This window comes from Apis mellifera, linkage group LG12 (genome assembly GCF_003254395.2).
Source record: "Apis mellifera strain DH4 linkage group LG12, Amel_HAv3.1, whole genome shotgun sequence".
In the NCBI taxonomy this organism is placed as follows: Eukaryota; Metazoa; Arthropoda; class Insecta; order Hymenoptera; family Apidae; genus Apis; species Apis mellifera.
This window is the reverse complement of record NC_037649.1, coordinates 6,309,342-6,333,835: the sequence shown is the minus strand read 5'-3', so window position 1 is coordinate 6,333,835 and position 24,494 is coordinate 6,309,342. Positions and strand designations below refer to the sequence as shown.

The 24,494-nt window shown below is 39.0% G+C and overlaps 2 long non-coding RNA genes across 2 annotated transcripts; both read left to right on the top strand.

Annotated features, from left to right (window-relative positions):
• Nucleotides 1-12,287: 12,287 nt before the first annotated feature.
• LOC100576546 lies at nucleotides 12,288-20,557 on the top strand. Its single transcript, XR_003305869.1, has 5 exons — nucleotides 12,288-16,486; nucleotides 17,029-17,680; nucleotides 17,786-17,932; nucleotides 18,441-19,831; nucleotides 20,098-20,557. It is a non-coding gene; the product is annotated as an uncharacterized LOC100576546 (long non-coding RNA).
• Nucleotides 20,558-20,594: 37 nt separating this feature from the next.
• On the top strand, nucleotides 20,595-23,985 carry LOC113219155. The gene is made up of 2 exons (XR_003305868.1): nucleotides 20,595-22,937; nucleotides 23,026-23,985. It is a non-coding gene; the product is annotated as an uncharacterized LOC113219155 (long non-coding RNA).
• Nucleotides 23,986-24,494: the final 509 nt, after the last annotated feature.

Genomic DNA, 24,494 nt, shown 5'->3' with positions numbered 1-24,494 from the left:
TTCCAAATCAACCCTTTTCTTTTTCGATCCGGATGTATCGCGGATGAACAGATATCTCTCTCGTGTTTAAGGAAACAACTCTTGGAAGACCGTACGAGTTTTGGACTCCTCCCTCGGTTCGGACATTCGGGTCAAGTACGCGCTTAATGAAACAATTAACATCCACCGCATTTACATATAACAGTTAAACTGAATTTCCCTAACGAGCCGAGGGGAAGGAACGGATTAATCGTGGATGTAAACTGAAACAGTAGTAGGATTTTTCGAATTCTCTTCAAACGTTTGTTATTCGGATAAACGATGAAATATTTGTTATTTCCTTTTTTCCCATTTATCCTGGTAAATATCGGTGATTAACGGCGGAAACGTAGAATTATTTTCGGTGCTATTTGTAGCTCAGATCTCTCTCTCTCTCTCTCTCTCTCTCCATTATCCTCCGTTGAATTTTCATTCTCGTAGTCCAGCTCGTAGCAAGCTCCTTAAGACGATGCGAAGCGTGACGCTAATTGAATCCCATCCTTCTCTCCTTTTTAATTAAAGCATAAGTGTTCTATACTCGTATGTTACGTACCGGGTGACTCCATGGTCTCGAACGTGGATTCAACATCGAGTTAGTTGGGACACGTCTCGATTCTCGGCTCGATAATCTTGAGGGGAGCGGAAAACGTGCGGCGTAATTAGCCGCGTGACTAATGGAACCGAAGCTTGATCGAACAGGTTCGAAACTTGTTGAAAACTTAAGAAATAACTTCTCGACGTCTCGAAGTCAAATCAGACGTCGAGTTCTAAAAAGGGAAACCGCTTCAAAATTTCCTTCATTTCGTTCAAGATAACAAATTTAACGTTCGAGATAACAAATTTCCAAATTCCAAAGAAGAATTCCATCGCCGGATATCATCACGGAACGCTCTCGTTCGATCTCTTCTGCGCGATATCTCGGTCGCGGACCGCCCGAGGCCGCGGTACACAAGCGGAGCTATGTAATTCCGGGATATCTTCGTTACGGGATGCGCCGTTCGGTAGCCGTTCGCGTGTAGGAGGAGGTGGTGGAACGAACGGATGAAGGAGCAAAGGAGGAGGCAGGAGAGGAGGAGGGGTGGAGGCCGTCTATTAGTTAGCCGGCAAATGTGCAGCGATGTAAGTACACGTTAAGGTGTGCGATGTCGGTAGAGGAGAATGGAAGGGGAGGGCGTCTTTGAAGGAAGGAGGAAGAGCCTCTGGTTCTGTGGCTCACATATGAGAAAGCCGGTGAAAAGCAGCTCAGGGCGCTGGGCTCCATCTCTCTGTACACGTTTCTCTTCACGTGTATAGGTGTGTGTGTGTGTGTTACAAGGGGGCCTTGTTGGCTCGGTTCCTCCACGCGAAACGAGATGTTGGAGGGGGGCAAGTTGGGTTAGGCGTTAATATGATATATGTTATTCGCTTAATTAAGCGCTTGTCCGAGCTTCGCAAAACTTTTGAGGGGGGGGAGGAGAGATGATTTCAAACCTGATATTATCGCGCACCGTTCTGTTTGGAGTATCGAAGAGTGGAGAAGAGTATTCGAGTTATTGGTCGAGTCAAGCGTGTTAACCTTCGATCTTAAGATTCGATTTCATTTTGAATAGATATGAATCGATACGAAAAGATCTAACGTGGTATGGAAATGATGAAACGGATTACGAGTCGTAAAAGTATAAGAAAAATGGCAAACAAGTATGCTTACAATCGATGACGAATCTCTCACGCACGCAAGAAGCGTCAATTGGATAATCTCCGGATCGAGATGAAAAGATCCTGACCGATATTTAATTATCATTAGGAAATTCCATTATCCGGCAAACATCATGGTCGCTAACCATGGTTAAATCCTTCAACTATTTGAGTTAGAAATTACCGGTCGTAATTTCAATGCCGTACTCTATTCATGCACTTCTCCCACGAAAGAGGAGAGACAGAAAGAGAGAGAGAGGGAGAGAGAAAGGTTCCACTGTCACACCGCCGTTTAAGGACTTCTCTCTCTCCTAAAGACTGAAACGTGTCTGGCATAATTGAAGCGCCTGAATGGCTGCGCGAATATTTCAGCAGTCGGCCAACGTCGATGTTTTGCACGGTAATGTATTCAAAATCGTACGTGTCGCACGTTAATTCCCTCCCCCGCCCCTTCATCCTCCCCCCCAACCTCCTGCACACCGAAAACGCTTTAATAACCCCGACGTAACGCTCTCTCGACTTCGCTCTCTCGAACTCGCTTCGATGTAAACATCGGTTAACGAGCGGAGCCACTGTGTAACGCGTGGCAAGCAGATAATAATTCCCAACTCTCGGCAGAAGTTGCTTCGTTTCGGCGAATCGATACCGAGGCCTCTCCTCCTCCTCCTCCTCCTCCTCCTATTCCGCCATCGTTGTTTCGAACAACTTATTCATTTCGCTTATTATTAGCATTACCTCTACTAACGAACGCGACACAAGCGGCTTTGCGCTTATTTACGTAGGCGGCATCGAATCCGCAAGTTTGCACCTAATTAATCGAATGTCGTGGCGGGGAACGGAAAGGTCGATTGATTTCCAAGCGCGAGGAACTGTAACGAGTGAATTTATAATCTGAAATCGAGTGGAGGCGAATGAATTGAAACAGGAAACAGTGGTACGTACGTATATGATTCTCCCTCCTCCTTTTGTAATAATTATTTTTCTTTACTGGTTAATTACACTCTGGTAAATTGAAGTAAAGAAAGTTATTACACAAGATAATTATTTTGAATTAATAAATATATAAATGAAAATGAAAAGGGGATTAGATACGAGTATTGGTAAATTCCCAATAAATTTCCATAACGAGGGAAAACGTTAAATTTTAACGATACGTCGTAAGTCAAATAGGAATTCATATTGTACGAAAGACGCGAGAAAGGCTACGTTCAAAGGCATACAAGCATTGCACAGAAATGATAATAAACTCTGTTGAAGTGAACGTACCTCGGTTATTTTTACATTCGATATACAATATTTTTTCTCCCATCGAATATTCGTCGCTCGTTTCTCCATCGTCTATTCTCCTTTCGTCGGCGACAAAATGCTGAATTAAAATATCAATGAACGACGGTGTTACGTATTTACACCCTCGCGTGGCTGGCTTCGCAGAGGCAGATTCCAGCGAATAGGTTCTCTGCATACCTTCCACGTATCCAATTCCAACCTCGAGGCAGGTAGATTACGGGGCGTTCTTAATCCATTCAATTACACGGAAATGCCTAGCCGGTATCAAGGATACGTGCGTTTATATCCCTCGGCGGGCTGACGTGCCGACAGGTATCTCCCAGCGTGGAAAAGAATTCCAACCGGTTGATAGGCTGCGTGGGGACGTGATTAATGCGGGCGAGATAAGAAGCGGAGGCCCTCCACTTCCGGCCACCGGCCACCAGAGACGGCCGGCAGCGCCAACGAACGGCCAATGATCAAGTTACGGAACGTGGACTAATGAAATCATCAAATTTACCTCCCTTTTCCTGTATCGGGCAAATAACACCACGATCTCGGACCGAGGATCAGGCTCGGGAACTCGTGTTACCGCGGCAGCACCGGATAAATGAAACTCCACGCCCGACGTTACGGGATTTACAACATCTTTGAATTCCATCTTGCGAACTCCTTTCCTAGATGAAAGTTTGATTTCGCCGTTGGTTTATTTTTATGAGTGGATATAATCATTTCTTTCTTTCTTTTTTTGTATATAAGTAATATTTCTTTCGATAATTTTATTCCTCAAGTTAATGGAGGTCTTGTTATCTCTCGCATTGGAGTGTAAGAATTTTCGTTCGATCAAAATAAATTTTAATCCTTGGAATTTTTTAAATTCCAGATGGATTAATTACTACTAACTTTAATATTTTATAATTTCAGAGGAAGAAGAAGAAGAAGAAGAAGGAATGAAGTTATTCGTAATTCGTCTCGCCACTTGAACAAAGGCAATTTAACGGTCTAAGCACGTACAATGGAATTCTTAATTTAACAGGTAATTATTGCAGCGATTTTCATTCTTTTTTAATTAATAAATCCTGTTGCGCGATTATTCACAGAGATTCGCAAAAGTGTAGGAGTGAATAGGACGGGGAACGATCGGCGAGCAACGTTATTACTTGCACGTTACATATGTAATTGGTATATCCGGTTAGAAGAGTAGTATTTCTGCATTAGTTATAACGAGTAGCCAACTAATGCCAAGCGTGGCACGCATTCACGAAGCGCACAAAGCAGACAGGTAAAGCTGGCGCGCGTTTGTTTCAACCACTGTATTGCGGTCGGTTGGTATCCGCTCACTTCGACCTTTAAAACTTTGCATCGGTAAGACATCAAAGGCCTCTGTTACACTCGTTGCTATTGACACTGTGCACCCGTTCCCCGCTATATAAAGGTGAAATTGTGTAATTGCATTCTTCGAGGAAACAAGAGTTTCGCGAAGAAACGAGGTAAATTAACTTAGCCAATGTTTAAACGCTTTTAACGTGCTTTTTATTGGCTTCGTAGAAATTTCATGCAACAAACACCTGTTTCTCAACTGTTTCTGGATACACCTGTACGAGGATACTTGTTCCTTAAAAATGCTTCCAATATTGTCTTAGAAATCACAAGAAGAATTATATAATTTATATTATAGAAATCAAATCATCGATAAAATTTGAAAATACGTATCTGTGAATATTCGTCTAAACAAAAAAAGAAAGAAAATATTATGCGCGATCTCGTTATTTTTAGAATTTAAACTCCGGAATTAACAAGAAAATCTCGTTACTTGTGGAGTTGATGGGTGGAAGATTCGCAAAACGCAGCTCGAATTTATTTCTCCCCATCCGTGTAAATTCGCCGGTGATGAACGATAAATGTCGGCACGCAGTTTGAAACGCGGGCGTTCAAAAGAAACATAAACGCGCGTCACTGCAACTATGAAAACGAGATCAGAGAAACCTCGCCCTGAATCTGTGAAGAAAATGTTGGCGAATGTAATAAAGGAAAGAGAGATGAAATTTTTATTCTTTAAAATTATTATGACAAAATCTCGATATCAATGTTAAAATCTTTCAAGCTGTGTTCAAGCACGCTTTAATTTTCGTGTAAGATTGATTTTCGAGTTACTTTCAAACTTTTTGGAAACTATTTTTTATAGATTATCTACGAGTAGATTTAATTTATTCTTCCTGATAAAGAAGACGACGAAGAAAATGAAAAAGATAAAACGTAATAAATAAACGTAACGAAGAAAAATATAGATGTAGATATATATCCAATAAAAAAAAAAGATAAAGGATTTTGTGAAGTTTCAGATAGAATTTAAAAATGCTGGGCCCGAGTTTAATTCAAGAAAATACAAAAAAAAATGAATATCGAATGTATAATAAAAATATTTGGAAAGATAAGATCAGAAATATAAGATCAACAGGGATCTGCTCGTATTTTAACAGAATCGATTAGCGATTAGGATATCGACACATAGCGAATCGTTTTCACGGCAAATGTGTATAAATGTTTAACAGCGACCTCGTATTTCCAGTTTTCTCGTAAACAGGGAGCGGCGAGACCGAAGGTAACGATAAATTACCTTTTAAGCAACAGCGATAACAAGTGGATGCGGTACGTGTTCCTTCTGTTATCTGAACCGTATTAGAAAAATAGAGTTCCGTTTCCCCAACGAAACGGGGGGGGAGGGCAATAAAACTGGTGGAAAGCTGGCAATCGTGGATAGATTAATAGCTCATACGAAAAGTTATCGTCGACTGATTGTACGGCGGTGTTGGAGACGAGCTGTAAATGGAACGACAGTGTCAGCTCGGTGTATCTTCGCGACGCGACCCTCATATATTCAACGATAAAAATATCTCCGCGCGATTTTTTACAATCGCTCGAACAGTGTCTTTCAGACAGAGTGGAAAATGAATAAAGGAAGAGTTATGGTAAGTATCTAAAATCAAATATAACGAATTCAAACCGAATTGAAACTTTTAATAAGATGGTGTATTTAGAGAGTCATATTTTATATAGCTAGAACAAACGTAAGAGAATATTATTTTACAAATGTGCGAGAATTAATTTTCATTTGATGATTTCTTAAAATATCTCTCTAATTCTAATCTATTTGTATTTTTCACTAACTAACAGTGAAGAATTAACGCAGGCTCCTTGTAGCTCAATATGTTCGATATCTCCAAAGATGTTTCGTGTGCTCGAGATCATCGTGTCTCTACTGGTAAAAAGAATACTCTCCCGTGTAAATTTAGCCCGACATCCTGCCCGACCGAGTAAGTGATCTTTGGAAAAAAAGTTTCTACAAAAAAAGGGGAAAAAAGAAAAAAAAAAGGATGGTTCGCTATAAATCCATCGTCATTTTCCCCTCCCTCGTGTACGCGTGTCTACGTCTGAAATGGAGCGCATGAGAAGTTTACGTTCACGATCTGTGAAACTGGTGCCGTTGGAAAACGGATGCCGCGCTCGTCGGCGCGGACACGTCACGCGGAACACGTGTTTATGCTTTCTCGAGTGTCGCCCCACGCAAGAAATTAGGGATAGGAGGAGGACGGAGTGGAGGAGCGGAAGTGGGTGCGAGCGAGAAAGGAGAAAATGAGGGCGGCATGTCGAGCTTCCAGTTTGATCGATTCGCCAGACGTGCCCCGATCTCTGACGGCTTTCTTGTGTCCGCTTAAACGAGGAATTAGCTTTCGTTTAAAAGGGGGAACGTTTTTTCTTCCTCCTCCTCCTTCTTCTTCTTCTTCTCTTCCAAGATTCTTTCAGTCTCCGTTGCAAAGCGCATGTGGACGTTGTCAAAATGGAGAAAAATTGAAAAATTGATTGTACAACAGTGAAAATATCGAAACAGTTGAAAATGTCGCGAATCATTGAGAAAATTGGAAAAGGCGTATACTATAATCCCTATATAGAATTTAATACGTATTGTCTTAAACGCTAGGCTCTATTTTTAGATTGAAATACGCAATTAATGGCAGATGCAATTAGAGAGGCATCGGGTTTGCAGTGAATCGGGATGAGAGGAGGCGGGAGCTGGGCGATCGGGACGCGATAAAACGTTGAATAAAAGAACAATTATTACGCTATCTGATTCCATTGTATGCAAATAAGAATATAAATGCGGACTAATTTCAGGTCTGACACCTACAGCAAGGGGAGGGAACAACCGAGAGAGGAGAGAGGTCCATCTTTGCCGCTTCTATTCATGCAGTAAAAGCCCATTATCGCGCGGACCTTCGCGAGAAATAAGAACAGGAGAGGGGGGGAGGGGGGGCGCTTGGTCCCCTCGACGTCCTCTTCTTTCCTTTTTTGCTCTCCCCCTCCTTTCCTTTGTCTTCTCCCCGCCTCTGATCGTTGCACAGACCTCCGGTTCAGACCAATAACTTGTCCTTTAATACAATTAAACACCCTCGACACGCCCTCCTCCATTCCCTCCTCCCTCCTCCCCCGCTGCAATTACTTATTCACCGTGGAAAAATACATTATGAGGAGATCGCGCTACCGCTGACGTGTGCGCTCGCAATGAAATCTTCTGAAGAAGAATCGCGAACCGCTCTGTTGGGAAAAGACTCGGCGACGATTCAACCGCCGAGAGTTTTAAGGGAAATTAAATTACGACAGACGTCTTAATACGGGGGTATTAAGGAGGAGGGAGGAAGAGGGGAGAATGGAATTACCGAGGGGGCCGGTTGAGTTGTGCCGCGGGATAATTAGTTGTATAATTACATTGCGATTCCGCCCGTTATCGGATTATGAGAATTCGATGAATGAAAGAGCGGATGGAATGGAGCGTTCGTGTAAGGAGGGAAATTCGATGAAGAATGTAAATCAAGAATGAGGAAGGATATCTATATGGGATATCTGTCTTGAGTATTCGATGAACGAGAGAGATAGGAACGAGAAATAGCATTGTTGCAACGAGGAAATTCGACGAGGAATGTAAATTAGAAGCGAAGATTTTCCGTTGGAAAATGTATCGTCATCTCTCGTCGAGAAGAAGTATCTCTGGTTGAAATCTTCCCTGTGAAATTTCTCCCATTTTGCTTTTAATTTGTATGCATCTTCAAATATTTCCAATACCTGTTACAAATATTAGGCAAGAGATTGAATCGAGAGATTCGATTATTCCATAATTCTCTATTCCATATAATTCCGCAAATTTCGAATTTTTCCACCGCTGGTTGGAGAGAAAGCGGAGAGATCAGGGATGAAATTTTTTTTCTCCGCGCCAAAAGACGCGGATAACAACAAGCAACGTATTCGAAGGGAAGCAAAATTTTTATTTCCATATCCGCTTCCATCATCCGTCCCGTGTACGCGAGAAAGAGAATCACGATGGGGGAAGGAGGGGGAAAAAAAAGAAAAAAGAAAAGAGAAAAAGAAAAAAAAAAGGGAGGGAGTTGGAGGAAAACAACTGAACTGAGAGGTCTTTCGAATTTCTCTTTCACACTTGTCAATCCTCGAAACGCACTATCTCGGTGCAGCCATCAATCTCGAAACGTCCCCGGGCCGGCAGCTACGCCCCGAACGACATAAATCCAATTTCCAGCGTTCCAACCTAGGCATTCTATTTACAAACTATTCCGGGATACGCGCACCTGACCGAGCCCCGACCGATGCAGCCTGAATTTTCACCGCGTCCTTTTTCTTCGCCACCCCGCGAAATTCGATAAACTTTCTTGCTACTTAAATAGAATTGACCGAATCGCGGCCATTTCCGGACCATGCAGCTGCGAGAGGTTTATTTAGAAGGCGTTTTGCGTTAATTATTCAAATGGATTCTGGAGGGGCGCCTCGATAAATTACTCTTTTCCCTCCATTCCGCGCAACCTGACGCGCTTTTCTTTTTTGAAGACGAAATGATTCTTTGAGGAAGAAATTTATTTTGTTGGGAAATTAGAATATTTTTATCGAATGTTCAAATTGATTTTCGATTATCGTCGAATTTTGTGAAATTCGTATAGAAAATAATTTTTCTATTTCATTCCTCTTTTGAAATACGTATATGACAGATGTAAAATATTTGTAATCGCGTCTTCATTTATTCGTTAAGTATTTAATTTTCATTTTCAATAATCCTTGGTTTTAATTAATTAGTTTGTTTCGCAACAAGTGCGATGATTTTTTAATCGATTGTGAGGAAAATCGTGAAGTGTTATCTTTCACTCTTAACCGTCCAATCGAAGCGTCCAATTTATTCTTCCATTCGTCCACCGCCTAATGGAAGATGTTCCTCGGATAGAAACAGATGTCTCGTTCCCCAAGAATCCAACTCTTTCTCTCGTCAAATCCTCCGACTCCTCGAGCTCCTCCTCATTTACTTTCACGCGTTATCTTGACAGCTACCATCGTACAAAAAAACTTGCTTCTTCTATCGCGTATCCTGTTACCGTCTGGAATCCCACCAGCGTTAATAACACTACCTACTGAAACGTGTGGAATTAATAAAGAAATCGATGCTCTTTGGGAAAAAGCATCAGAGATATCGACGAATTAAAAAAAAAAAAAAAAAAAGAAGAAAGAAAAGAAGAGGAAGAGACAAAGAAACACTTGGAAACACCGACATTGTCGTAGATTACATCGAAATGTTCTTTGAAGTAAGAACGACGCGTTGAAAATGACGCGTGGAATTTCCAGCGCGTTAACGTTCGTCGAGGAATCGATATTTCTCGAACGAGGCGCGGCTCGAAAAGTCGGGAAAATCTCGTTCCATTCGAAGTTTTGGCAAATAATATAATATTACACCGTTGGAATACCGGATGTTGAACCACGATACGGAGAATCGCGCAACTCTGGCAAAAGTTCCGTATTTGAGAGCCCGGGTAACCCAATTCCTTTTTCGTTGTTCGACAACAGATATCGCATCATAACCTTCGTGCGAGATCGATTAATTTTGCGAGTTGAAAATTGAAGATTTGGGAACGATTGGATTGGATAATGTTACAGTTATTTATAATAACTACAACCTATCTTTTTCTCTTTCATAATCGTATATTTTTTCGTAGGATGGAGAATCTAAGAATCTTTAATATTTTTTTGTTTTCAGGTCGAACAAACGAGAGTCCACGTATGAAATCGATTATTATTTAAAAATAATATAATTTCTATTATATTCTAACAAGGTAAAGAGAAGATAGGGTAATCTGAAAGAAAAATTGACCTGGGGTCAGCCTGTCAAGTACAGAATCGTTATCGTGCTCGTCGTTTAAACACACTGGTGGATCCCTGTTTCCAGGGTGGAAACGGGAAGCGTTTTTCCAGCCAGGATAATCGTAGTCTCGCGTAGGTTGCAACGGCCTCCGATTAAAAATTGATCGACCATTCCGATGGTTATTCATCAGGGCCAGTTTTCAGCGGCGCCCATCTGGCCGATCGCTATGAAAGCTTTCTTTGGAACGGTTATCTTTTATTCGAGCTATCGGTTAAAATTTATCACTTTTCGCCTGTCTCCCTCTCCACTTCTGCTTGATCAACCAGCCCAAACGAATTCTCGATGAAATCATTCGTGAAAATTTCCACGTTTGGTCTTATCGTATCAAGGAATTACAATTCTGATTATATTTATTCGTACATATATGTGAAATTTAATCATAATTGAAGCGTTTGCGTATCGATCGAACAATTTTTAAATTGATTCATAATAATATCTGTAAGACAAAATTTAACCGAAATTTAATTATTAAAATTATTTTTCGATTCCATTCTCGAGAAGATTTTATATTAGTATCGACAATTTTTATGCAATTATAATTTCCAAGAATTGATAGATTGATGTATAGATAGACAAGATGTATCCAGTGATTTTTAACTCGAGGCAAAATAAGTCATATACGACGAGAGATTGGTCCAAGAACACTTGGCAAGTATGCATGGACATTTTAAAGAATTTATCGGGGGACTAATAAACGATTCGAGCTCGCTGTTCCGAATTAAGATGTAATTTGGTGGCGTGTATCGGCCCTCGTTTTTTATTAAAAGATAAACACCATGTTGAATCGAAAACAGATGACTCTTTCCGTGTTCTTACGTCGATCGTTAAAAGGCTTACTTTATGCTGATTAACCATCGGGACACGGATCTGGGAGAGGCGGGGTATCGTGCATAAATACACGGGTTTTTTGCTTGTATGAATATGCATGAATATTAATGAAACCGCTACGACACCGTATCTGCTCGCGTTCTCGAAATGTCACTCTTGCAACGATTGATTGGCAAATTGAAATTCTCGATCATTTTGTTGTGTCGTTTAAGCAAAATTGTTTCAGAAATTACTTAGATGAAATTTATTAAATAATTTAAGCTTGAGAGGATACGTAATTATCTGATCAATAATTATTTTAATGGAATCTTTTTTTTTTTTGCAAGTAACATTTTTTAAAAATAATATATGTAATATGTGTTTCATTATCATTCTTGCATTCTATGAATTAATATCAATTTATTTGTTTTATTTGTTCACATTGTTCACATGGTATAAATAAGGAAAAAAGAAAGAGGAATGAGAAAGAATTTTTGAAAGAAAATTGAGTTTTGTAATTATCCATTTTCTCTATCCATTTTTATATTTGAAATTTTTTTTATCGTGATAGTTGTGAAGAATATGTGTTTTCTTTCTTTTCTTTTTTTTTCTTTTTTTATTTGATTAAGATGGATGGTTAAGGAAGTAAAATTATAAATTTTAATTACAAAATTCTCACACACAGGGGATAATAATATCGAGAGAAGATTGGATTCATAACAAATCACCTTATTTCACGGGCTGATTGTTAATCAATGAGCCAGCAGATCGTTTTCCCCTTCGTATTTTTCACCGCTCGTTATTCCCCGTGAATCTCCAATAAGCTTCTTCTTCTTCTTCCTCAGAATAATTCCGAAACCGAAGAATTTACATAAAACGCGATGATATTTTGCACGATCCCAAAAATTCGGAATTATTTTCCAATCGCGACCATTGAAACCACAGCATCCTTGAGAGTGGAAAACGGAACAAGACCCAGATCAATAAAGTCGGGCTATTTCGATCGCATCTAAAATTCCACCGCATCTAATCTTCGCCCACGCGCTATTTCAATTTCATAAAAATATTTAACTTATTTAAATAGAAGCTTTAAATAGAACCAACGTAAACCAATTTCCTCGAATAACTCGTCCAAGTAATTCGTTGAAAAATTATCAAAAAAAATTCGAAGTTTCGTAACTTCGTTATAAAATATATTCACTCGAATGGAAATTTTAACTGTATCTCGAACAAATTTTAAAGTCATGGAAAATTACGGAAAATTATAAAAGTTAATAATAATAATTTCTCGTTCGAGTATCTATCATCCAATTTATTCTTCTATTTAGAGATTGCAATTACATTTCTATATCGTTTAAAAATTTCTCTCTCGAACCGCTCCCCCCAAGGAATAATTTCCCTTCGTTCCCGCTTTTTTTCCAACCCCGCAAATAAATCTGCCTCGACTAGCGACACGATTTCCCGAATCCCAACGGCCCTCCTGGAAGCATTACATCTTACATCACGACCGAAGGAGAACGGAACCATGGTCCCAGGACAAGGAGGTGGAAGTTTGAGCGGTCTAATTTCTCGATAGTCGATGGCTGCGCCCTTTCCAACACGACTTTCGACCCTTCCAACTTTTCTCTTCCGTCATTACATCATTCTGAGCATCGCATCCTCGCTAAAAAAAGATCTATCGATTATGTTTTGGAGTTGAAAATAATCGCGTGAATATTTCACGAATATTATGTTTGAATTCTCGAGGACAATCGATAATAATTTCAATAAACAGGCGTATTTCGCTCGAACGATATTTATAAACATTTTCCTCGGCCAATTCGTGGAACACTTTCTCGTTCGCAAAATGTCAACATTCGCCGGCGACGTAGTTTATAAATCTCCTCAGTCGAGGAGTTTCGTTCGACGAGTAAAGTAAATACTAGCAAGCGTCTTTTAATTAATTTATTAATCGTTAAGAAAATAGAATAATCGTTAAAATAATCGAATTATTTTTATATATTTTACAAGTTAGTACAATTCGGTAGTGTAATTTTGGTGTGCAGTGTTAAAATCCATACTCTAAAAGAATATTTCAATTCAACGAACTCTCAACATTCTTCAAGCCTTCGCAATATTCGTCGTCACGGCGAAAGAAAGGGACATAGCGATATCAAAACAAAGAAATTGAGGAAAAACCTAAGAATTCTGAATCAATTCTCCAATAAATTCTTCGACAAATCGAAGAAATCTTCGTATCGGATCGAAAAATCGGAAGGAAGAGATGCTGTCTCGAGGAAAACTAGATGCGACTGACGCATAAGAGGGGGCGGAAAACAATAATGGGGGGCGAAGGTTTAAACAAAATAGCCGTTGTCCGCGGAAAGGATAATTGGAACGTTTCGAGCGAGCACCTCGAGGGAACGATCGAGAAGCAATTGTTTCGTCCGTTTTCGCGCGTGCACACCTGCCGTTCTTTGATTCGTTCACTCGATGGGACGAGTTAAAGCGATTAGGGAAGGGCCCTTTGTTTCCACGCGAACGTTTGGTAAATTTACATCGGTTAACTGGTGATAGATAAAGCGGATCGATTCGTGGTCGAATTGAAAAAACGTCACGCGGGATCGGTCGTTAAGGTAACTCGTTCACCTCGTTACCATGGATTTGCCGCTCTTTGCATCTACGTGGATTATCATACCTGATCGTGATTCCCCTCTTCTCTCTTGATATCATCTCTTGTTATTAGCGAGTGGATTTATAAATCGGACATTTATTCGTCTGGGACAATGTACGAATGTAAAAAGTTATTTTTTTATCTCGTGCGGTGTAGATAAAGTGATAAAGTGAATCGAGAAGAGGAAAAGGAAAATTGATAGATTGTGAATAGTGATCGAGAGTGTGTTTTTTTTTTTGTTTTAGGGAAATGAACGTTCCAAAGATTTTATCGAGGATTTATCAAATTGTACATCGAATTGTTACTATTAAATTTTAAATAAGATATTTTTGTAAATCGAGAAAGAAATTGAATTAAATTAGCCATGTTACAAAGATTATTCACTGTTCGGCTAATGAATATTTTTTATTCATCAATAACACACTCGAGATCAAAAATAAACTTCTCGGTGATAAATTATTTTCCTGTATTCTTAAATTCTCGTGCCTGTTTGCCTTTCTTCGATCGGATGTCAGCTTCGTTTCAATAAATCATCCTTTTCGAGAACTCAAAGGCTCGACAAGGCTTGACTTTTGCTCGACGATTTGCTCGAGGTCAAGAACGTCATTCGTAAAATTAACATTTACTTAAAAAAAAAAAAAAAAAAGAAAGAAAGAAAGAAAAAAGGGGAGAGAGAGGAAGAGAGAGAGAGAGGGAGAGAGAGAAGAGGAAAAAGAGAAAAATGAATCGATGAAGTGACCGCTATTTGCCTTTCAGATTAATGGAGATTGCGCGAACGTTATCAAAGCACCGAACCAGCTTTCACTGTCGAACGTGGTAAATTTATAACGGATCACAGGAAATTCCTTTTAAGCCTCCAACCTCGGAGAGATCGTTTAAGAATCTCGCGCCGGATTTCGCGCCGGTGGAATAGTTAAACACCTCGTTTTGCGTTATCTTTTTGAAATCCATCGCCACGTAAATCGATAATCGTTTTATTTTATTAAATTGCTTGCTTTTATCTCGAATCGTTCGAGAGTCTACTCTATCCATTTGCTATCCAGAGTAAAATGAAATTTAAAGGGAATGAAAGGGAGTCGGACGAAAGACGATCGCGAAAAAGATTGAAAAGAGAATAACGAAGATCTTTGATTGAAGAAGAAATCGAGATAACTTTTGTGTAATAGAAAAAAAGAAAAGGAAGAAGAAAAAGGAAGATAGAAATTTGAATTTTTTCTATCGTTTAACTTCTATGCAAATTCATTCAGAGGATGAAAGTTGAGTGAGAAATTTTTCTTTTTTTACCAATTAAATGTTACACAGTATTTTAATCGATCACACGGACGACCATTACGTGCTTCTTAATCAATAATAACTTTTACAACGATTCGTATTTGAAAAGTTCTTTATTTTTCGAAATGTTAACGAACACTTTTTCATTTTTTTTAATGAAACTTTATGAACGCGTACAGCATAATGGGTTATACATGAAGCAATTTTCTTTCTCCGAAAATATCACTTTAAAGAGGTGAAATCAACGCTCAAAGTTTCACTATGATTTTCGCTTTTTAAATATAACTTTGTAATGAAGCGAGATAGAGCGAAATTTTAAATTACGAAATGTCCATAATTTAGCGTTCTAACGCTAAAGAAATACCGAAACTTCGATTTCACGTCCTCGGGAAAATTTCCAGTAGAAAAAGAACAAAAAAAAAAAAAGTTACGTTCTACATATTTTATTAAAAAATTTTTAGGTTAGATAAATTTCTCTCCGCTTTCGCCGCGTTACGTAACATCATTTAAAATAACGACAAGTTTTTCCAAATTAAATTTTCAACATCGATATCAAAGATTTCGAGATCAAACAACTTGATAAAATTGAACGCCGATATAAAGGAACGGAACCGATCCAGTGCCATCGGTAAACAAATCCGGAAGAAAATTCCTCGATCCTCTTACGAATTGCGCCTCTTACCTTAATTTCCCGACCATATTTACCTCGTTTACCATTAAAAATCGGTAAAGAGAGAAAAGAAAAAGAAAAGAAACCTTCGACAAACTAACTGCAATTTCGAGGCCGATCCTACATTCTTATTTAACATTCCACTCTCGCATCCTCTCGGCCAAGAATAAATTAGTCGCTCGAGATTGCCCCGTTCGAATCTCCGCGCGCAAAATTCGATTTAATTACTGGCGGCCAGACCCCGCGAGTTCGTCATTAATTACCGGGGGGAGGGGAGGGGGGCGATCGTTAAGTAACGCGAGTCCTCTGGCTGTCGGGGAATAAAAAAGGGGCGGCGGCCAAATGGTGCCATAAAGCGGGGCGCTCCGTTTTAACGAATAGCGCGGTGCAACGCCGTTCAATTTTTACGATCGCCGCGAAAAATCGGTCACGGAAACGAATCGCCGCGTACGCGATTTTGTAAATAATCAACCCGGCTAATGCGTTTTATTGTTGGGTCGCGGCGAGACCCAACCCCCCCTTTTGCCGATACCTTCTCGCTTTTAAAATATGCGCGCCGCGTATATGCGTAAATCGTTTTTATCGATTCGAGGAAATAATCGTCGATATCTTCGTCGTTTGAAATTATCCGTTGTTGCTTATTTCCAGTTTTGGGTTGAATATTCAATTATTGGATCGAGTTCCAGAAGAAAAAGAAATTGTTCGATATGGGATTTATGTGTAATAATAATATCATTTTTTTCAGTTTTTTCTTTCGAGCTAAAACTCTGGATATGGATGCACATGTTTTTGGATCGTGATATACGAAGGGATTTCTCGATAATTTTTAATAATTTTGTACGAGGTTTGGCAAGTTTCAAAGTTTCGTAAGTAATTGGTAAGTTGAAAATTTATTAAGGATTCGATGATTGGTAAGTTTAATAGAAAGGTTTTTTGGATAATTTTATTAATAATTGTGATTGACAATTTAGTAAAAGAAGTCTTGCTATGATTAAATTTAATACGAGAAAATGAAGATAATCCAATCGAGATGATAAAAAAATGATCAGGTTATATAAATTTGAATACAAATGTAGGAATTGAGAGAAAGAAATGGGCTCTGATTAATATCCTTTCATGATTAAAATTAAAATTCGTTTCAAAATGTCAATAACTTGAGATCGCGTTATAAGTTATTTAAAAAAATTTTATGAAAATATCTTCTTCATATTTCTATCAATTGTATATTGAATTATGAATAGGTATTAAGTAGCGTAAAATATGTATCTGTTCAATCAAATTTTCGAAAGACGATTGTGCCTTAATACATCCTTAATATCCTTCGTTTTCATAGCAACTTCATTGTAAAACCTTCAAACTGTAAAAATTATTAAAATATTATTAAAATTCGAATGCAAATATATTTTAAAAATTTTCCAGAATCCAAGATAATTGAAGATATATGATTAAATCACACCTAAGACGAAGACATTCCTTAATCGTCGCTTATTTTACCCTAAACCGTGAAATCAAAAAGCGGAGAGGAAGGAAAAATTCAAGAATTCCACGCGAAAATATCGAGGAAGATCATTACGAAGGAAAATCAACCACATGGACGCACACCCAGCTGTCATCGACTCCAACGTTTCTTTGGCCAGTCGCGAGAGCATATGGCGATTGAGAAAGAGAGAGAAAGAAAGGAGGAATTATCAGAGACACAGCGAGGACGCGGCCGAGACGAGCGAACAAGATGATCGGGGATGAAAAAGGTGCTGCGAGGCGTCGGTGGTTTTGTTGGTGCAAGAAAGGAGAACCCCCGCTGAGAATCGCGCTCAAAGAAACCGACTGTGTCGGCCTTTCCTGCCCTCCCCCCTCTTCGTCTGGCCAGCTGTCCATAAATCTTCGGCCCTAAACAAAAGCAGGAAAAAAATGAAGGGCATCAATTAAAGGCGGCGACTCGGGCCTGGCTGATGACGCTTGAAAATTCGCCGAGCAGAGCGTAGTGCACCCCTTTGGCGCCTCGCGGGCATAACACCGATCGTTAGAGAATGACGCGCACGTGTCTTCAACATGTTTCACCCACCGGATCATTGTATATATATCATTTTAATTACCGTGTTGAATTTTTATCGAAGACGCGAGACGAATACTTTCTTTGCTCGTCTGGTTCCCTGCTAATATTCCTTTTTTTTTGTAGGCAAAGTGAGTAAGTTGTAAGAAAGAAAAAAAGAAAGACATCGAATTTATCAAAAATTTGAAAGAAATGATGATTTCTAAAGATGAGAGCGAAGAGTTTGTCAGGAATTATGAGGAAATTTGAAGAAGGTGCGGAGATTTGAAGAAGGTACGATTAAGTATACATTTGTCGAAAATATAGGAGGAAATATTTGTTGAAAATTGAAAGTTAAAATTGAAAACTAATTTTTATCCGATTTTACTTAGGCGAGTATCGATCATTTCGATGGAGTTTTATTTAAATATGGAGAATGATATTAAAATTTAAACAAATATGTATGTATATATACATATATAAATAGTATAAAATAATAGTCGGCAAAGAGTTGAATAAATAAACTGGAAATAAATTTTTTCTTTTTTTTTATATATAACGTTTACCGTTTACCTCGTAATTAAAATCTAAATAAAATATGAAATATGAAATTTACATAAACATTCCGTTTCTACGGATTGAAATCATTTTACGGAAAAAAAAAAAAAAAAAAAAAAATAACACTCGTGGGCAATCCACGTATCCACGATTGACGAATATTTTTAGATACTCGTTAAATCGTGGAAATCGATCGACCTAATAATGCCACTTTCATTCGCGATTAACGCAATTTTCTTTGCAGGGGGAAGGGGAATCGTGACACGGCCATCTTCGCTTTAAAAAGTGGAATTCATTACACCGGTAATTGAAAATCGCTATAAACGTGATCGACCAACTTTCCAACGAAACGCAGCACGGAATCGAGAGCTTTATCCTCTATTAAAATCCTTTCGAAAATTAAACGAATATGGCAATGATCTCGTATCAGTTTCACTTTATACAAAGATTTCATAAGGTTTTCGTACAAACAAAAGAGACAGAGAGTAAGATAATTCATCTCGGTTGAAAATGACTTCAACGTAATGATTCTCGTCGGCTTCATCAACCGGGTTACTTGGAACGAGTATCGACTGACGCGGGTCGGGTTTTGAAAAGAGGAGAAAAAGAATCGCCCGTCCGTTCACGTTTAAAAATATTGACTCGTTTTTTAACGGAAGTTGAAAGGAAGTTGAAACGAAAGTTGCCATTGAAATACGATCCCATTGTGCTGTCGCGATCCGCGGATGCTCCCTAGCGCAGGCGGTCTCGTTTCGTTCGTTCGGAAGAAAAGGGCACCGCGAAAATATCCTTCTTCGGCCGGTCTCGCGAAGAAATGATCGAGCATTAACCACGGAGTTCACCCTCCTCTCTTTGTTCCTTCAATTTGATTTAATTCAAGGGATGATATCAAGCTTGTACGAAGATGGTACACGTGTATGGAAATATATCTTACGATGCAAGAAAATAAATAATATATTGAAGAAAAGTATGTAAGTATGAGCAAGTATTTTTCTATTTTTCTATTGCATTATGTAGAACAGAATTAATTATACAATAAATTTTCAGATATTTTATAATATGTGCATCTTGTCTTCAGATAAATTGAGACCGTCCGTCCAAGAATTCTTGGAGTTCAAAAATTTTGTCTAAAAAATTATTCAACATCTCCTATCTAATAGTTTTTTCTTTTTCATTCTGTGAATAATTAATAAACGATTGGCGAGGAAGCTTTGAGAGTGTGAGAAGATGTATGCCTCGAATAGATCCAGATTGCTGATGAAGGGTTAATCTTCGCTGATGCAACACGATCCGTCCATTGGTCGAAAAATTCCTGACGAATTCTCTCCTCTTGTTTTCGATCCGATCTAATCAGATGGTAATAGCACCTGCGAAGCCAAGAGTCCAACCACCTGGACTCGATCTACCGCGTGCGATGATTAATAATTGGTGTCTGGCGAGGATAGGGATGGAATCGCGTGCGCCTAATTCGTAGGCGGGAGTTTCTTTTTTTTTTTGAGTTATTGGCCTTTGTGCCCTTTTGCCCATCGGAATGGGGACACTCGATCAAACGTGGTAATACAAACGGAGATCGTTCCGTTCGCCGCGCTTGAAAACGGCGTGGAAGTGGAAAAATGAAGCAGTTTCTCTTTACTGGTAAGCGTAATCGGGCGTGTGATTGCCAGACAATGGTCATTCTTTCGTATGAAAAATATAGATATACATATATCGTTCCTCTTGTAGAAATAATCCTAAGAGAGAGATCTTTCTTTATCGAGATCGAATTTATTAGTTAAAACTTATTTGTACGAATAATATACATATTTTTGTTAAGATAAAATTATAGGGATTTTCTAGCCAATTCGAATGGAATGAATTACATACAATTGTCTGATAGAATATTTTATGCCCTTATTTTAAAGATGTCGGCAAGAAAAGAGGAAACGCGAGGAGAAAAATCGGGGACACGAGCGCAAGGAGTTGGACATCGCCGACAGGAAAATCCACTAGGCATAGGTTGGCGAATTGGGAAAACATGTCACCCCATAAGCCCAATCTTATTTCACTCGTGCTCTCTGTCTCGGTCGGGAGCAGCCGCGCCTGTAAACATCCGACAGAGACAAAGGAGGAACTAAAACGTGCCGGAACGATTCCGTTTTAACGGTGAATTTATAGCGGCGCGTGATTTTCGCCCCGAGAAGATTTCCACGGGCCACCTCTCCTTTTTCTTCCTTCGAATCCGCAACCGTGAAAATACTTCTTCCCTTCGATAACGCGGAAACGAGAATCGGAATCGAGATCGCGATGGTATTCCGGTGAGTACGCGCATTATAAAGAAATAACGTAATTCTTCACCATTCTCCAAAGGGACAAATTTTCCAGTGTGTTCCAGTATGTAAAAGGAAAATGAAAAGGGTGAAAAGCAAAATAATAACTGGAGGGAAACGAGAAAAAGAAAAATAAGAAAAAAAAAGGGATGGAATGAAGAAAGAGTGAGGGAAGTTAAAGAAGACGAGATCCGTATCGTAAAAGGGAAGGTGGCAAAGGGAAAGAACGACGTGGAGGAGAGGAGGCCGTTTAGAAAGAAAAAGAGGGAGTTAAAATAAAAAAGAGTGGCAAAAAGATAAAGGAAGGATAAAAAAAGAATCGAGGAAGATTCCGCATCGTAAAAAAGGAAAGGCTTGTAAACACGAGAGAAGAGAAAGAACGATGTGGGAAAGGAGATAAATCAAGAGAAAAGGGTCGAAAAAAATCAAAGCAAAAGAAAAAAAAAGAAGAAGAAAAATAGGGAAGAAAAAGTCGACGAGGTTACGCGCGATGTACGGGTTAACACGAGCGGGAACGTGCGTGAATCTGCGTGCGCATGCACACTTGCGAAGAGGTGTACGGGGGCCATGAATGTTGGCACAAGGGGTGGTAAGCTCGTGCCACGCACCAACACACGGTTGCAAGTTAAGCGGTTGGTCGCGAGCATGCACTCGCGCCTGCATGTATACGTGTCCTCTCTAAGAGCTACCCCTCAAGTGAGATATGGATCTTCCGCCTCGTTGAACATACAGAACAGAACGTTACGTTACGTTACGCGCGGTGGGAAGGGGTTGCCAGTGAATGTAAACCGCAATACCGCCCCGCGGCGTCCACTCGACGCTGCACTATTGATATGAACCACCTATCTCCGCCCTGTCTTCCTCCTCGCCTTTCCGCCGTCGTGTCGTCGAATCGTCAACGCGGCGCATCCACCTTTTACACGGAGTTGTTGTTCACCTTGCGTTGAACAGCTTCACCTCATCGTTCGAACAATCATCGTCGAATAAGATGATATGGTGTTGAGATGTTTTCCGATGACGGTTCTCTTTTTTTCATCTAAAAAGAAGTTGGGAATGAAATTTATAATTTTATTTAAATGACGAAACGAAGAAAGATTTCTTCTATAAGAAGAGAGTACGATGATGTAAAGAGATTGATTCGTTTCCATTCTTCGCTTTTGTTTTTACATTCTCGAAGATAGAAGGCGAGCAAACGGTTGGGTAACAACGAAATTGATTAAGATAGTGGCGTTTGCAAACGATAAACAGTAATTGTCCGTCAATAACGGAGACCGTGCACGGTTATATGCATAATCGTGTACCACTCTGTGCATCTCTACGTATAACAATAATAGGATGTTAGGTTACGTCACGCGTAATGGTTAGGGGTTAGCCGAGTGAATGTAAACCGCAACCCTACCCCCATGACGTTCATGCAACATTACTATTAATACGATGCAACGTCCCATTCGCTTTTCCAACGTGAAATCGAACGGGCCTCGCTTCTCTCCCTCGACGAAATTTATGCGTTATCTTAAGTCACGAATTCACGATCTCGTACTCTTTGCATTTCGTGGATCGTAAACGAGTTTTAGAATTTAATTACAGATTATCTTTTAATTGAAGAGAAGGAATTTGTTATAAATATTTTATCATTCATTTGCACAAAAGGCCTTGACAAACGAATTAGAAATAACTGGTGTATGGAAAAATTGAGAAAGATAAATAAATAGAGCAACCATGTCATCCAGAAATTCTCTATGAAATTTCGAAAATAAATTTTGAAAATACTTCATTCGTTCAACTTTCACTGTGATCGAATCATTCTTAATCCGAAGTTGCAAAACTCTAGATTTTCAAACGTTCCACGATCCACGAAGAAAAGAAAGAAAGGAGTGAAAAAAATAAAAGGAAAAGGAAAAAAAAGAAAATGAAGAGCCATTGTCCGGAATTCTTGGCAAAGTCGTTCCATTCAAGATCCCAGTTCAGGGATATCGAGGGAATTCGATGAAATTAATAGCAACCGGCTGTTCTTGAATTATCGTATACTCGAGTGGCGCAACGCAGGGATGAATTAAAGCCCCTCTCCATCCCCTTTAAGCGTCAGACAAAGCCTGAAGTTTAAGCAGGATTCGTCCGGTCTACTACGATGAATACGGCGATATAAATCAGCTTCGTTATAGAAAGTGCAGCCGGAAACCCGCCTCTAAAAGAGAATACTCGTAATACATAATACAGTAGTCGAATATAGTAGCTTTCGCGCTTCCCTCGCGGTGATTTCAATTAATTCGTGGACTTGTACACGAGTTGACCAAGAGGTTTATATATATATATACGATTCAAAGTTTTGTTTTGAAGATGGAAATACCACGTCAATTAATCCTTAATCGAATTTGAGATGAACAGGATTCGAGGATTTATGATGAATGTTTGAATCGATCTGAAAAGTAATTTATGTAAGTATTATAAATATATTATATGAATTTCAATACTGTTGAAAATTGTAAATGAAATATCGAGCGAAAATTATATTTTCTGTTTCAGTTTGTTTCACTTGTATAATTTGAATACGTTCGATTTCGATTATTTCCGGGATGTTAAAATCTTGCAGCGAATCGTTTTCGTATTTTATTATTATTATCGCGTCATTAACGTATCGGATTTCGTCTCGTTTACGTTGTAATTAGTGTATTCGTCAAACCAATGCCTACTCTAATTTTGCGTGAAAATATAAAGTCGTGTGTGGCGTAGAAAGGCAGCGTTGGATGATGTGGAAAAGGGAACGCGGATTATGTAATGTATTTGAAACGTTTATTAGCGATTGAACTATAGATCCATTGAAATTGGCGGCTCATTCACCGGACGCTAATTTTATCAACCAATACCGAAGTTTCGGTTTTCAATATCAAAGTTCCCCGCTCTGTTAATTAATGAAATTCGCCGTGCTTCGTTTTTTGATCGTTCAAACGAGGTAATATTTTTTTCCTAAACTCGTCAAAGATTTATTTTCATTCGATCATGTGTTCTCATCTGTTTTTACAAATTTAATGAAAAAAAAGGATGAAATTTACTGAAATTACATAGGTAATTTTATTGTTGTCGATACAAAAGAATTTAAGAATTAAGAATTTAATAATGCAAATGTATAAATATATAGAAAGAGAGAGAGAGAGATCGATATACTGACATAACTATTGAAAGATCTTTGGAACATGCATAAATGCAAATGTATGGAGCACAGTGTACGGAGGTATCTATGGTTCGATAAATACAGTCCTAAAATTGAGGAACTCGATGTAGACAATCATGAATACACGGAATCGGAATCCGACGAATTTAAACCCTATAGAACTCGATACAAGCAAGCTACGGTTCATGAGTTTCTACATTCTGTGAAATCTAGAAATGCTATTCAAGCGGCTGTATGTATTCGTAAGAGCTGAATAACATTACGTAATATTGAATTTATGAATTTCAAAATTAAAATTTACCCTCAACAATTGATACGAAGAATACGCTTCATCTATCTTTAAAATAATAATAATAATAATAATAATCCTCGTCCAAATTCGTTTCTTTTAACGAGCAAGAATTCGCATTTGCAACAACTGATGATCATCAATGTTTTCAAAAGTTACACATCACATTGAAAATGATATTACAGTGGCAAGAATATATCTCATTATAATTCTATCCTCGAGAAATTCAATTTTTATCTCCCCGATGTAGACGAAAGGAATTATTGAAAAAAAATGTTAAAGAAGAAGGAGATCGAGAAGTTAGAAGAAGAATTCCCGCGGACAATCGCAAATCATCTGGGAAGAAATTTAAGTCCCTCTGCGACTTGCATCGTCGTAAATAAACGAAATGGTTTGCGCGCGACCGCGACTCGGTGAACCTGGTTTTCTTGTAATTCACCACCGAAACGGTTAACCGCGGCAGAAGTTCGGGCGCAGCAATTAATCCGATAACGATAACGATGTTACCAATGATGCAGCGGCCAACAACAGAGG